This window comes from Triturus cristatus, chromosome 1_2 (genome assembly GCF_964204655.1).
Source record: "Triturus cristatus chromosome 1_2, aTriCri1.1, whole genome shotgun sequence".
NCBI classification, from domain to species: domain Eukaryota; kingdom Metazoa; phylum Chordata; class Amphibia; order Caudata; family Salamandridae; genus Triturus; species Triturus cristatus.
Window position 1 is genome coordinate 87155128 of NC_140580.1, and position 15117 is coordinate 87170244.

At 44.4% G+C, this 15117-nt stretch overlaps 1 protein-coding gene across 11 annotated transcripts in view; it reads right to left on the minus strand.

The window, feature by feature from the left end:
- Positions 1 to 15117, minus strand: part of PLEKHA1 (pleckstrin homology domain containing A1) — a 420928-nt gene that overhangs the window by 318146 nt on the left and 87665 nt on the right. The window lies entirely within an intron of this gene.

Below are 15117 nucleotides of genomic sequence, written 5' to 3' on the forward strand. Positions count from 1 at the left end.
CCAACAGTAAAACAGAAAGTAGGATTCTTGCTGCTGTCCGGAAAAATCCCAATGTACATACTTTGTTCCATGTTATTCGCAATGTCCATCCTGACTGGCTGGAAGAACCATAGACCTAGAGAAGGCTTATGACTCCTTGGAATGGGATTATCTCTGGCTGGTCGTGCAATTTATGGGATTCAAAGAGACTATTACAAAATGGCTAAAATTGCTTAATTCCTCGCACACGGTCCACGTTAAAATAGTCGGGGTGATTTTAAATTCTTGGCCTATTCTGCGAGGATGGGACAGGGATGTCCTTTTTCTCAACCGCTTTTTGCGCTGACAATGGAACCTCTGGTGTGTCATATGAGCAGGTTGAGATTACAGGGTGGCTGGTCGATATATGGCTTCACCCACGCCGTCTCTGTACATGCAGACTATATTCTGCTCTACGTGACAGAATGCAGGGAGAGCCTGCCACCACCGTAAATAAACTACACGGCTTCGGGAGAACAATCAGGTCTCTGAATAAACATGGCCAAGTTTTGCCTCTTCTCACTAACTCAAAGGGCGTAGAGAGAATAGAGCTGACGGCACTGCAGGTACTGCAGTTAGCGCCCCTGGTGTTTAGATATCTAGGGGTCAGAATATACAAGTGTGGAAAATTGTAATTTAAAATTGACATCAGTTCTGTAATTTTGTCCTTGAAACCAACATTTTTCTTCATTGGAACAAGCTGTAAACTTTCACCCATTTATTCTTGGTGATGGTTGCCATGTTCGTATACCTATGATTTACTTAGAAATGTTCCTCATGATCTGCGAGTTGCCTTGCGGCTCTAAATGTCTTATCTGCATAATGAGTAATGTGTTTGTCTGCTTTGTAAACCCCAGGCGCGCCTATGATTAACCTTTGGACTCGTGGTACACGCACACAGTCTGGTGTAAATGTCTAAGTAACTTGTGAGGCCTTTGTAATGGTTCACTCTCATGATCATCTTAGTGCTGTGAAGTGGTGCACCTGCTCGAGCAAAATAAATTATATTTTGTATCTTCAGTAGCCTCCGACTGCTGGTTTTCTTTCATATGTAAGTAGAAGATTTGGAAAAGATAAGCCCACTTCCACAACTGGCACTCAAGATGGGACAACTCTTAGGGACATCCAACAGCTTTGGGACTGGTCGTGAAGGAACGACCTGGGACCGACTGATTGTGGGGCGCTGTGCATCAAGGAGACAAAGTTTCTCAGCAGCTGCCATCTGAAGTCCCAAACAGGCCTCGGACAACAGGATTTCCCAGGCAAAGGTCCCCAAACTGATTTATTGGAGAAAAAAAGTGTTTTGTCTGAAAGCTGGCAGTCGGACGATAAAGGCAGACTATATATTGAGAAGATTGTTCTGTAGCATTTTTCTTTTAAATGATTGCTAATTTAGAGGAATATTGATAATATCAATCGGGAACTACTTGTACCAAGATGAAGAAATGCATTTCAAAATGTTGTTGTGTAGGCTCAGAGAATAGATTAGATGAAGCGGTATCTACTCCTGTTGAAGACAGCCCAAGCTGGATTTGATGGTAAAAAAAAAGAGCAACAGTGAACGTATACAACAACTTACAGAATAAATACACTAAGGCAAATAAAGAGTTGCAGTTTCCCATAAAGGAACTTTTGATCTTGGAAAATTACAGTATTTGCAAGAATGTTTGATGAAGAAAAAGGTTTGCCCTTTTATGTCTGAGGTTTTTAAAATTTGGAAGAATTATGCACAAACATTAGCAATGAAACAGAAAAAGGAAAAAGAGCAAAATAGAACTGTGCAGGATAAGGCGTCAAAATATGATGGTAAGACAATACAAGAAGGTATGGAACAATTAGATAGAGAATTTTGTATGAAAACAGATAGATATTTTGCATCCCAAAAAGACAAACGTGACCATGAGGACGGAGACCCATTATTGGACAAACTGCGTGACCAACCACCCCCATATAATACTGAGCAGCAGCCACCACCCATGCCTAATATGCCCCCAGGAGCAGTACAAGTACAATACCCTCCTCAGGTACCACCACCCGCACCAACAAAATCAACACCCCTAGTGCAGAATTTATCTACTGCCATACACCCTTTGCATCATAGTCTGGACCGAATACCTCAAACCCTACTCCTTTCAGTGCAACATGAGGACCCTCCTCCTCAACTTTCCTTCCCCAAAGGTGGTCCTCATCTACCCTGTGCCCCCAAAAATATTCCGCAAAAGGGGGAAATACCAGACTAAGAGGTTGTCATGGGAAAAGGATCCCCCAATAATTACTAGAGCTCAATTAGATGAGAATGAGAAAGAGATAAAAAAAGAAACAGGGCATACACATGGATAGACAACAGATCCCAAACTAAGGAAAAGACATATCACACTTTCAAAGACATGCCCTTCGTAAAAAAAACTATACCCTCATGAGTTTGGGTTCCAGACTAAATTAAATGTATGGGAGGATAAAGGAACTGACACAGTGAAGAGAGACTCATCCATGCCTTTTACAACAGTTGTGGAGAAGTGCTTCTAACTACACACTGACCAGTTGTAAGTGCAGGGATTGGTTTTTATCAAGGTTATGAGTGGCAATGGGTAGTGTTGGAATTGCTTAGACGAACATCAGGAATGAACACTTATCACCACCAGTTTCTTTTGTATACCTTTGATACGGACAGTGAGGATGAGATAAAAGGGCAAGACAAAACCCTGCCTGTGAGGGAAATGCATCCCATACTACCTCCCTGCACCTACTGCTGCAAAATAATCCCAAAGCACAGTTTGGTCACATCTCCTGGAGTAAGACAGAGCGAATGGTAGTGAAGAAGGAAATGCCAGACCCACGTAAAGATCCTAAGGGATTTTATGATCACTTGGAACAGACTACTAATATTGGCTCAATGACATTTAAAGATGTAGAGATGCTGTTTGGATATGTGGTAGAGAGAGAAATATGGCAAAAATTAAGGAACCAAGATTATCCTGCCTTTAATATGACCTGGCAACTATTGCAGAATGACCAAAATAGGAGAGCAGGTGATTTGCCACATCAAAACATTTTGCAACTGCCTCAGAATTTGATAAGAAAGATGCAGGAAACGCTGCCGAGAGAAAAGGTGGGTTGGTGTAGGATGACGGCATGTAAACAGAAAGAGGACAAGAAAGTGAGAGACTTCTTTTCCAGATTAGAAGTATTTAAATCACATAGTGGACAGGATATCATTACACTGACATGACAACATATTTGTGTCAATCAATTTGTTAGCAATTTGATACCAGAATTAGGCGAGGCCATACGAACATATGAAAGCACTTGGACCGCAAAAAGCCCAACAGAGCTCCTGACAATGGCCTGCTACTGCGAAAATAAAAGAAATGCAGAAAAGGGAAGGAGTGACAAGAAGTTAAAAGAATGGAAGACGAAGGCATGTATACAGCAAGCATTCCCAGAACAAGGTAGATCACAGGGCCGGCGAGGCTTCATGAAGGGTGGCAGACATGGAAGAAGGATTGGCCGCGCCACTTTGACTACAGCGCAACAGAGGATAGGATTAGGCTACAATACTTGCACCTATTGTTTGCAAGAGGGACATTGGAAGAGAGTATGCCCATCCTTGCAGAGTTAAGGACAGGGCAGGGTAAGAGGTAAAGGAAGAGGTTGGAGTAGAGGACAGGTGAATGACAACAGTACATCCTAAACTGGTGACACAAACTATTTTGATACGATTAATAATGCTTACTACACTCAGGATTACACCGAGGATGATGATTTTTCAGAATGGTCACAATAGGAATGCCCGGAGGAGAATGGGGAGTGAGTGAATATACCAGTGTATCCATTGGGTCCATATGTAAAAATGACGGTTAATTGGGCATGAAAGAAAGTTCTTTTTAGATACTGAATGCAATAAATACGCTCATTACTCACCAGCTCCTCCCAAATGCCCCCCTTTTGGGAAGACTAGATAGATCGGTGCGATTTTCTAATCCAGTTGTGACCAGCACTGTCTCTAATCCGTTGGATTTTACTATCGGTCCTATTACAGGCCAAACACCATTCGAATTGACCGATAAGTGCTCACTGAATTTGTTAGGGTTAAAAGCACTGAAAATGATGTATGCCGCAATAAATTGTACACAAATGGTGTTTAGTTGACATGTAAGGACGCATTTTCTAAGCTGTTTCTAGCAGGAAATAAGAATATGCTACCAATAGAATTACAGGACATAAATGGTAAATTGTGGGTAGACGGGCCAAATGATGTAGGATATATGGACATAGATCCAGTTCACATAAGGGTAAAAGCAAATGCAAAACTACCACAGATTCCTCCGTACAAAATATCGAAAGAAGGAGAACAAAGATTAAAATCAGTAATGTCTGACTTATTAGACAGAGAAATAATACGTGAAGTATCTGGAAGCCCGTGTTATAGCACTATTTTGCCTGTAGTTAAGCGGGATGATGAAACAGGGCAGATAAAATATTGAATGGTGGTTGACTTGAAAGCTGTTAAGAAGATAGTGGAACCCCTATACCCTGTAGTACCTGACATTACTGCTATGTTCTCTTCAATACCACACTCAGCACAATGGTTTGTCAGGATTAAAAATTTATTTTTCAATATCCCCATACATAAAGATGGCCAGTATGTTTTTAGTTCCAAATTTGAAGGCAGGTCTTCCGTATTTTGTAAAGCACCTCAAGGGTACACATTGAGTCCTAGCATTTATAGTCAGGCTCTTAAAAAAGAATTGGCCAATTACCCAATGCAGACAGGTACAGTACTATTGCAATATGTCAATGATTTATTAATAACTACAGAAACAAAACACCAATGTAAACATACTATGCATGATGTCCTGGCATTTTTGGCTTCACATGGACATAACCTTTCGCCAGCTAATTGCAGTATTGTCAACAGGTCACCTACCTAGATCACCTCCTGTCGAAATGGGGGGAGAAGATTATCACCTGACAGAATAAAAGTGGTCCAAAATATAACACCACCTACAACACAAAAGGGTGTACGTGTATCTTTGGGTATGGTTTCATTTTGGAGACAATGGATTCAACATTTTTCTTTGCTGGCCAAACCTTTATTGTCCTTGACACAAAGAGGTGACAGATCATGTTCCCAGGGAACCTAAACTGGAAAAAGCTTCACAACCTTTAAGGCTGCTCTTTGCAATGCACCTGCTTTGGGTACCCCTGATTATTCTAAACGTTTTGCTTTATTTGTGTATGAAAAAGAAGGTTGTGCTTTGGCTGTTTTAACACAAAAACACGGCGAGAAGAACAGATCTTGTGCCTATTTTTCAACATTGGATCCTGTAGCGAGAGGCCTACCAAACTGCTTTAGAAACATTGCTGCAACAGCTGTTGCATAAAAACATTATTATTGGGCACAAGGTTACCGTTTATGTGCCTCACTCAGAAGACATTCTGTTGAACAAAACGTAGACCCAGCATTTGACTAATGCCAAATTGACAAATTATGAGTTAACACTTATGGCTGCTAATGTTACTCTGGAACAAGGTAAGACCATTAATCCAGTCACCATGATGCCTCTTCCTTTGGAGCAGGCTGAGGTACAACATGATTGTGTGATTGTCACCAAAACTGAAACAAAGGGCAAGGTGGATCTGATTGAGCTGCAACTACCTGTTGTGGATGGCACCCTCTATGTGGATGGCCCTTGTCTCAAGATAAAAGATAAAACTACCTCAGCAGCATATGCCATCACCACTTACAAAACAGTAGCAGAGACGTGTAAGATAGAGCAATCATCAACACAGGCTGCCGAATTAATAGCACTGATCAGTGCATGCGAATTGTCAGAGGGATTGACAGTTAATATATATACTGATATTCAGTATGCTTTAAGAGTAGCCCACAATTTTGGGAGGTTTGGGGCGGAGAGAGGATTCATTATGTCCAGTGGGGCAAAATACAGCATGGCCATCTTATAACTAGGTTGTTGAATGCTATCACTCTACCCAAGAAAGTTGCAATAGTGAAGTGTGTCGACACAGGAAGGTGACAGATGCAGTCAGACAGGGAAACAAATTTGCAGATGAAATAGCCAAAAACACTGCCTTAGCTGTTATCTCGCTGACATATGTAGTAATGGCTGTGGATCATGAAGGAAATACCTATGACCCCTATGCTGAAGTAAAGGGGATACAAGCATTATCTGATGAACAAGAAAAGAAAGGATGGAAGCATAGGAGCTATGTTTTTAGTAATCACTTGGGAGGTTGGGTAAATGAGAAGCCAATCACTAAATGGATACTGCCAGATAGCTTTGTGTTGCTATTAGTCCAAATGGTACATGGGCCTACACACACTGGAGCAGATGGTATCACCAACACCATCCTAAAAATATGGGAGAACAGTAATGCGAGGAAGACAGCAGTTAATTTCAGTGAAAATGGTATTGTGTGCGCTAAATACAATGTAGGAAAAGGAATATCAGTACCCAATGCCATTTTCGAATTCCAGAATATTATTTTGAGTGTCTCCGGATGAATTATATCCAGATGCCCCCTTGAAGTGGGTACCAACATGTTTTAGTTTTGATATGCAGTTTTAGCAAATGGGTAGAACCTTTACCACTGAAGCTATGAGCACCGCTAAAGTATTGTTGAAGGGATATTTTCGTTGATTCGGATTGCCCTGAAGCCTTTGGAGTGATAACGGGGCACCTTTCTCAGATGAAATAATGGATTTAGTGTGCCCGGCATTAGACAGAAGTTTCATTCAATATATCATGCAAAAGCAGCAGGCTTAGTGGAAAGTTATAATGCCACTTTGAAGAGTAAATTGTCAAAAATATGTGCATCTAGTAAATTAAGTTGGGTGGGTGCTTTAACATTAGCACAATTTTCAATGAGAAAAACTCTGCTATTTATCAACAGGTCAGACACACTTGGTCCCCGCCTTTGGAAGTAGAAGTACTCGAAATAGGGCCAGAGGACTTGGTGCTTACCAAGAATTTTGTGAGGAAAAACAGTCTCCAGCCTAGATGGAAAGAGCCGGTACAAGTATTGTTGGTGACACAAACTGTAGTGTGGCGTGATGGTCATAAGAACTGGATTCATTTGTCCAATGTCAAGAGAGGCCCACCGTTTTGGCCCGAGCAACCTTCGGAAGGAGACAGCTTGGGCCATGAATGTGGAGTGCCCATTGCAAAAAGATTTGACCCACAACCAACTGTGCAACGGTATATCTTACGACCAAGGAATTTGAAGGATTCGATAGGAAAGAGCTCAGGACGGAAAAAGAACCAACTGCCAGGCACTCAAGAGTGCCACCTTTAAAGGACTAACTTGTGCAGTGATGCTAGTAAAATAAGGACTCTGCAGACTATCACCTGCAAGAATGAAGATCCATCCCTTTGGCCACCCTACTACCCCTGCTGAGAAGACAGAAATACGTGTTTTACTACCGGTAAATAATGCTGTGAGGGAAAAAAGAAGGCGATTATTATTTTTATTGTATTACTTATTTCAATTATGATTTTTGTTCCGTAGAGGGGCGCGAAGACCCCTATGATGAAGCATGATACCAAGGGCCCTTTTGGTGTGTGAGGGGTATTTAAAGAACACCATGTGCTTCCCACCCATGTAGGAAACACATCCAACCCAAGACCATCTATCTTTTTTCGCCTATCTTGTGTGGGTGGATTCAACCTGTCAAGATACACCTTCAGTGCGCCTTGACTGTACTCCACAGCTTACAGCTTGGTCTTTACAAAGAAGGCCAAAAGTGTGTCTCACTCCATCACAGATTAACCTTCATTTAAGCGGTGCTAGACACAAACTGCATAAAGGCTATTTTTCATCAGATCGAGGATATACATGGGATGATTCCAAGATTCCTAACTCAGACACCACTCCCGGTTCTGCATGTCTTATGTCTGCTTGGCTTAATGACCTCATCCCTCTTGTTGCGGTTTTGTCGGTCTTTCTCTTTGACTGCTTTGTTCCCCCTGAAGTACTTTTCCCCTTCCGGTCTACCTGACTATCTGTATTCCTCTCCCCGGTTTACCTTTCCCCCCCTACCTTCCATTCCCCATTAGACGCATGTCTTGGCTATGCTATGCGCTAATAACTTATATTTTTGTGTAATCTCATGTTTTTCTCCTAAGCCCATACTTGTAACTGTAACTGATGTAATTTTCGTAACCTGTACCCCGCTGATCCTCATGTAAAGCGCTCTGATACCTCCGGATCTAGCCAGCGCTATATAAAACTATTCAAATAAATAAATACAAAATAAATATGGTATTTTGAAGCAAATTACACTGTGCATTCTATTATACCCAAGACTACACCTGTGCCACTACACTTCCATTTTACCTTATACTCATCACATGTATCCCATAGAATAACCTTCCACGAAAACACTTTTGTTCAGACTTTGCATGAAACTCACCAGGGAACTAACAGTACGATCTGCGGATCATTACAAACAGCTGTACACCATGGTACGCCTTTTGTTGCTTTGTCACTTTCCCAGACTGGTTCCTGCAATGCGTGGTAGCTGGGAAATGTGTGGAAATATATTGGGCGAGTCTAAATTTCACGGATATTGACAAAACAAGATTTTACCTTGTGAGGCCTTTCCACAATTTGGTAAATCCCCGTAATCTAACAAAGACCACTGTTTGCTGGCAGGGCAGCAGGTCTGAAGGAACACAGGAGGAAGCGTATGACTTTAGGCATTTCAAAACCTCCTCAAAAACACAGGTTTTTTGAAAAAGTAATGTCACCAAAGACGATGGTCTGGCCATCAAAATGTTACCATTGCCGCTTCCCATTGTGCACAAGGGACGGATAACATCCCTTGGGAGATAGTACAGGTGAAAAAGTAGTAAAATTGAGTATGTCCCTCAGCCCATTGTTCACTGCCTCATCAAATACTTATTTTGCTTGTGGCCAAGATGCTTATGTATGGTTACCCACCAGGTGGTCAGGACGATTTATGTAGCTTTCATTTAGCCAACCGTTTTTCTTGCAGCTTATGACCACCATTTGAGTAAGAGGGAGTTGGACCAAACTGATAATTCTAGCCAATGGTTTGTGGATGCACTGAAGGGTTTAATATCATTTCAGGGACCTCGCATAAATAGCTTGGAGTTAAGGAGACTGACTAAGGTGGTGGAAGCTGTAATAAATGAAACCGAAGGAGCAATAGCTAATCTAACAGTGGAAATACAATCCAACAGACTTATGACTTTGCAGCATCGCATGGCTTTTAGTTTTTAGCTGAAAAAGGAGGCATATGTCACATGATGGGTACCTCCTGCTGTGTTTATATACCCAATAATGCCCCTAATGTAAAGTTAGCAATACAGAAGAAGCATAAAGCATCATTTGAAATTAATCAGAATAAATGTACCTGGTCAGGGTGGTTTGGGGGAATATTTACCCAATGGGGTAGGAAATTATTAATGATAGCGGCTGTAACAGGTGGTAGCATATTGGCTTGTTGTCGGTGTACAGTGCTTATCGATGTGTTGTGGCATGTTAGCTTCTGTTTGCTGCCTCACCCAAACATCCATACATCAGACTAATGCAGCAATGGTGCAGAAAGAGGAGAAAGATAAATTAATGCAGACAGATTAGAGAATATTATCTTATGAAGGTCCCTAGTGATCAAAACACCATATACTGCCCTATGGAATGTATAAAGTATGATTATTATATCGCAAATTCTGGAACAAAATGTTGAACTAACGTCTAAAGGGTCATTTGTGGAAAATTGTATTTTAAAATTTACATCAGTTCTGTCATTTTGTCCTTTAAACCGACATTTTGCTTCGTTGGAACAAGCTGTGACATTTCACCCATTTATTCTTGCTGACTGTTTGTGTAGCTATGAATTAATTACCTAGAAATGTTCCTCATGATCTGTGACCTGCCTTGCGGCTGCAAATGTTCTTATCTGCATAATGAATAATGTGTTTGTCAGCGTCTGCTTTGTAAACCCCAGCGTGCCTATGATTAACCTCTTGTCTAGACTCGTGCTACATGCACTTAGTATTGTGTAAATGTAGAAGTAACTTGTGAAGTCTTTGTATATGGTTCACTCTTTCATCGCCATCTTAGTGCTTTGAAGTGGTGCACCTGCTCGAGCAAAATAAATAGTATTTTGTATCTTCAGTGGCCTCCGACTGCTGGTTTTCTTTCGTATGTAAGTGGAAGATTTGAAAAGGATAATAAGCCCACTACCACACAGGGACCCGAACTATGTACTGCAGGGAGACTTAGGCCGAGCAATGACCGCAGCTAGGTCATTGGTGATGTTGTGGTCCAAACTGCTGCTATCGTTAATGGCCAGAGTCAACCTCTCCAAGACCCACATCAGACATTTTATTGATGTCACTACTTTCTATGTTCTTCCAGTGACATCACCACAACAGGTCACCCCAATTAAAAAAAAAAGCGGACCTGTCCGACCTCAACAATTTCCGTCCAATTGCCAACATACTGACACTAGCAAAGCTACTAGAGAAATGCGTAAACCTGCAACTATGCAACCACATTGAGCAGTTTCTCTGTCCTCTCTTCAACTACCATTTGTGAGTTTTGGTGTCAAGGTCGTCATTTACCTCAACTTATACCAGACACACCTCTCTCCACATCCTTCTTCCCTCCTGATAACAGTAACACTCACGCACCCTTTCTTGGGACTCCTTTTGTGAGTTTTACATATTGCAGTGTGCACGTATTCGCTGCAAACAATTAGAGTATCAAAGTCACTGTGTGGCTAAGTGACTTGGAATGCGCAAACTAACTGCAAAGACCCACTATGCAAGTATCCATGGTGCATCACCACTAAAAACACCTACTACTACAACATCAAAAGGTAAGTTTTATAAAAATGTTACGGGTAAGGGTTACTTTATTAGGAGTAGTTTCTTTTCTGTAACTCCAGTTCTGTAGTAGGGGTATCTCTGTTCTAGTCATAATCTAGTGAATAGTCCCGCCCATGTGCGGGGACCCCGGAGCAATAAAAATAATCTCTTAAGTTGTCAAGCCATGCAGACCTGCATCTACACTTAAGAGAGAATGTCAAAGACAGATAATGCAGCCTATATCCACAGGCTACACTGTCCAGTACTTCAACTAGAAAATTCCACCAACATCCACAAACAGCACTGCCTGCCCAGCTTTTTCCACAGAGAAAAACCTGCCTCTACCAGCAAAAGCCTCTGGAATGATAGAGAGGGAGGAATGGACAGACAAGCCCCATAGGCTGCCATTATGTGGCTCAGAACAGGATATTGTGCCTTTAAGAAAACTTTCCAGAACTTTTCCAGTATCCCAGAATGCACAGCAGGTCCCTTTTACTTTCAGTTCTTTTTTAAGGCGTAGCACGCCAGACCTTACATTAACATTCATCTCTCCACCGGGGAGGAGGGCGGGCGCTTATGACTATAACAGAGATACCCCTACTACAGAACTGGAGTTACAGAAAAGAAACTACTCCTTCTGTAGTAGGGGATCTCTGTGTATAGTCATAATCTAGTGAATAGAATGGCAAGCCCATCCCCACACCAAAACGGTGGTGGAGAAGACAACAAAATAATACCACTACTGTGCGAACAAATTTCGCAGCGAAGCCTGCCCAACCTGAGCATATGTCCAGACAGTAATGCTCAGCAAAGGTATGGACCGACCTCCAAGTGGCCGCCTTGCAGATTTCTGCAATCGGAACATTACGCAGCAAAGCAGTCGTGGCAGCTTTGCCCCTGGTGGAATGAGCCTTAGGTTTACCCCCTAAGGTCTTATTAGCCTTTTGGTAACACAATTGTATACAGGACACAATCCACCGAGAGATGGACTGTTTGGAGGTAGCAAGACCCTGTCCTGACTGATCCATAATTGATAAACAATTGGTCTGACCTACGAATATCTTTGGTCTTATCAAGATAAAACTTCAACACCCTCCTAACGTCCAGGGAATGTAGAGACCTTTCCGCTGGAGAAGAGGGATTCTGAAAAAACGTAGGTAAAGTTATGGTCTGGTTGGCATGAAAATCAGATATAACCTTAGGAAGAAATTTAGGGTGAGTACGCATAACAACCTTAGCAGCATGAAAAACCGTATAAGGTTCTTGGCAACACAACGCCTGAAGTTCACTCACCCTGCGGGCCGATGTAATGGCCACTAGGAACGCCGCCTTCCAGGACAGGTGCTGCAACGAAGCCTTGTGAATAGGCTCAAAAGGCTCCCTCATCAATCTGGACAGCACCACATTCAATTCCCATGAAGGCGAGGGAAGTCTGACAGGAGGGAACACTTTCTTCAAGCCTTCCAAAAAATCCTTGATCACAGGGATCTGAAAAAAGGAAGTCTGTGAAGGGCATTTCCTGTAAGCAGTCAAAGCAGCGAGATGAACCTTAATGGAATGGAAATTAAGGCCAGACTGCGCCAAATGCAAAAGGTACGGAAGGATGACATCTTCCTTACATGTCGTCGGGTCAAAGTTCTTGGACTTGCACCAGATGCAGAATCTCTTCCACTTGTAAGCATAGGACGTCCTAGTGGAAGGTCGCTTAGCCTCCTTCAGTATATCCATACAATCTGCTGGTAGATTCAAATGGCCATATTGCACTATCTCAGGAGCCATGCCGCCAAACTCAAAGACGAGAGGTTGGGGTGCACCAACTGCCCCCCGAACTTCGTGAGAAGGTCCGGCCTGCACGGCAGCCGTATGTGAGGAAGGAGAGACCGGTGAAGCAGGTCCGTGATCCACCACTGTCTGGGCCATTCCGGGGCAATCAGGATCATCCGCGCCCCGGACTGGGACAGCTTGATGAGCACCGCCGGAATCAGGGGAATGGGTGGAAAAGCGTACAGAAAGCTGTCCGACCAGTCGATCCAGAGTGCATTCCCCAGCGTCCCCAGCTGGTAGTACCTGGATGCGAAGTCTCGGCATTTGCTGTTTTCGGCGGTGGCGAACAGATCTACGTCTGGAGTCCCCCACCTCGCGAAGACGTCCCCTAGTACTTCGTAGTTTATGACCCATTCGTGGTTTTCCTGAATCAGTCTGCTCAGCGCGTCCGCCTGAACATTCTGCACACCTGGCAGATGCGTGGCCGTAATCGTCAGTCCTCGGGCCAGAAGCCAGTGCCAGATCGACTGCGCCTCCTGCGGAGTGCGCGATCTCGACCCCCCCTGCTTGTCGAGGTAATACATCGTGGTTGTACTGTCCGTCTGTACCAGCAGCGAGTTGGTCTGGAAGGACGGATGGAAGGCCTTCAATGCCAAGTAAACGGCTCTGAGTTCCAAGAAATTGATGTGGTACGTCGACTCCAATGGGGACCACTTTCCTTGTATCTGTAAGTCTCCAGAATGCGCTCCCCAGCCTTGGAGGGACGCATCAGTCACGATCCTCTTCGTGGGAATGTCCTTGTGGAAGGGAACCCCCCTGGGGAGATTTTCCGCCGAACACCACCACTTCAGCGACTGAAGAGCATGCAGAGACAGCCGTATCTTGTCGTCCCAAGAACCTGTCCTCTGATCCCACTGATCCTCCAAGCACTCCTGCAGAGGTCTCATGTGCAGCCGTGCGTGAGGAGTGAGGAAGATACATGAGGCCATCGATCCCAGCAGCGAAGACACCTTCCTCACTGTTGTCGATGGGGCGGTCAGAAGAGCCTGAGCCTTCAGAAGGAGTGATAACCGTCTCTCCTCCGAAGGAGACACGCTTGCTGACAGCGTATTGATGGAGGCCCCCCAAGTACTGTATGCACTGGACCGGAGTCGGGACAGACTTGGACATGTTGACGTGCAACCCCAGCTTGTTCAAGAGAACGCACGTCTTCTGGAAGTGCGCTTGTGCTTCCGAGAAGGAGGCGGCCTTGATCAACCAATCGTCCAGGTACGGGTAGACAAACACCTTGTTCCTCCGCAGGTGTGCAGCTACCACTGCCATGCACTTCGAGAAGGTCCTGGGCGCAGACTTTAGCCCAAATGGCAGTACTGTGTATTGATAATGATTGGCGCCGACTTGGAATCGCAGGAACTTCCTGTGCTTCCGTGCAATGGGCACATGGAAGTACGCATCCTGTAGGTCTATGGCACAGAGCCAGTCTCCCCGTTGCAGCGGAGGGTAAATCTGATGCAACGATAGCATGCGGAATTTCTCTCTGCGAATCCATTTGTTTGCTTGCCGCAAATCCAGAATGGGCCTGAACTCGTTCTTGTCCTTCTTGCGAACCAGGAAGAACCGAGAGTACAGACCTCTTCCCCTTTGAGACAGAGGTACGTCTTCCACCACCTTTTTTCTCAACAGGATGTCTGCCTCCGCCTGGAGCTCTCGCAGTTGATACTGTGAGCTTACCGGCGGAATCGCTGGAGGCAGGCTGATGAACCGAAGACTGTATCCATTGCAAACAATATTCAGCACCCACTTGTCCTGAGTGATTTGTCTCCACTCTGCCAGAAAAAATTGAACGCTTCCCCCCCACTGGAGTGGGTAACGGTTGCAGGGGAAGTAATCGCTCAGGGCCGAGACCCAGCCGGGCCCTTGGTCGCTGTAGCGGACTGTTGGCTTCTTCTACCCTTCTGGCGCTTCTGGAAGGTTTTCCGGAACTGCTGCTGCTGTTGTTGCTGCTGTCCCGAGGCCTGCCCCCGCCCTCTGCCTGCAGCCCCGAACCGTCTCTGGAACGGGCGCTTTTTCCTCTCAGGCTTCTCTAACCCGACAGCCGTCAGGGTCTCTGCCTCCGTCTTCATGCGGGACATTTCGTCGTCCGCATGCTTGCCGAACAGGGTCTCCCCCGAGAAAGGCAGGTTGGCCACTCTTTGCTGTGCCTCCGGATTGAGTGAGGTAAGGCGAAGCCAAGCGTGACGCCGTTGGTTAATGCCATGACAATAACCATGTGCCGCTAACAGAGACACATCCGCCGCCGCGCTGATAATCTGATTCGACACCAGCATACCCTCACGCAAAGTCTCTAGAAAGTCCTCCTTCTTATCGCTAGGCAGCAGCTCCGCGTACTGCTGGAGAGACTCCCACAGGGCACGGTCGTAGCGCCCCAACAGAGCCCCGGCACTTGCCGCCTTCATGGTGGTAGAAGCCGTCCCAC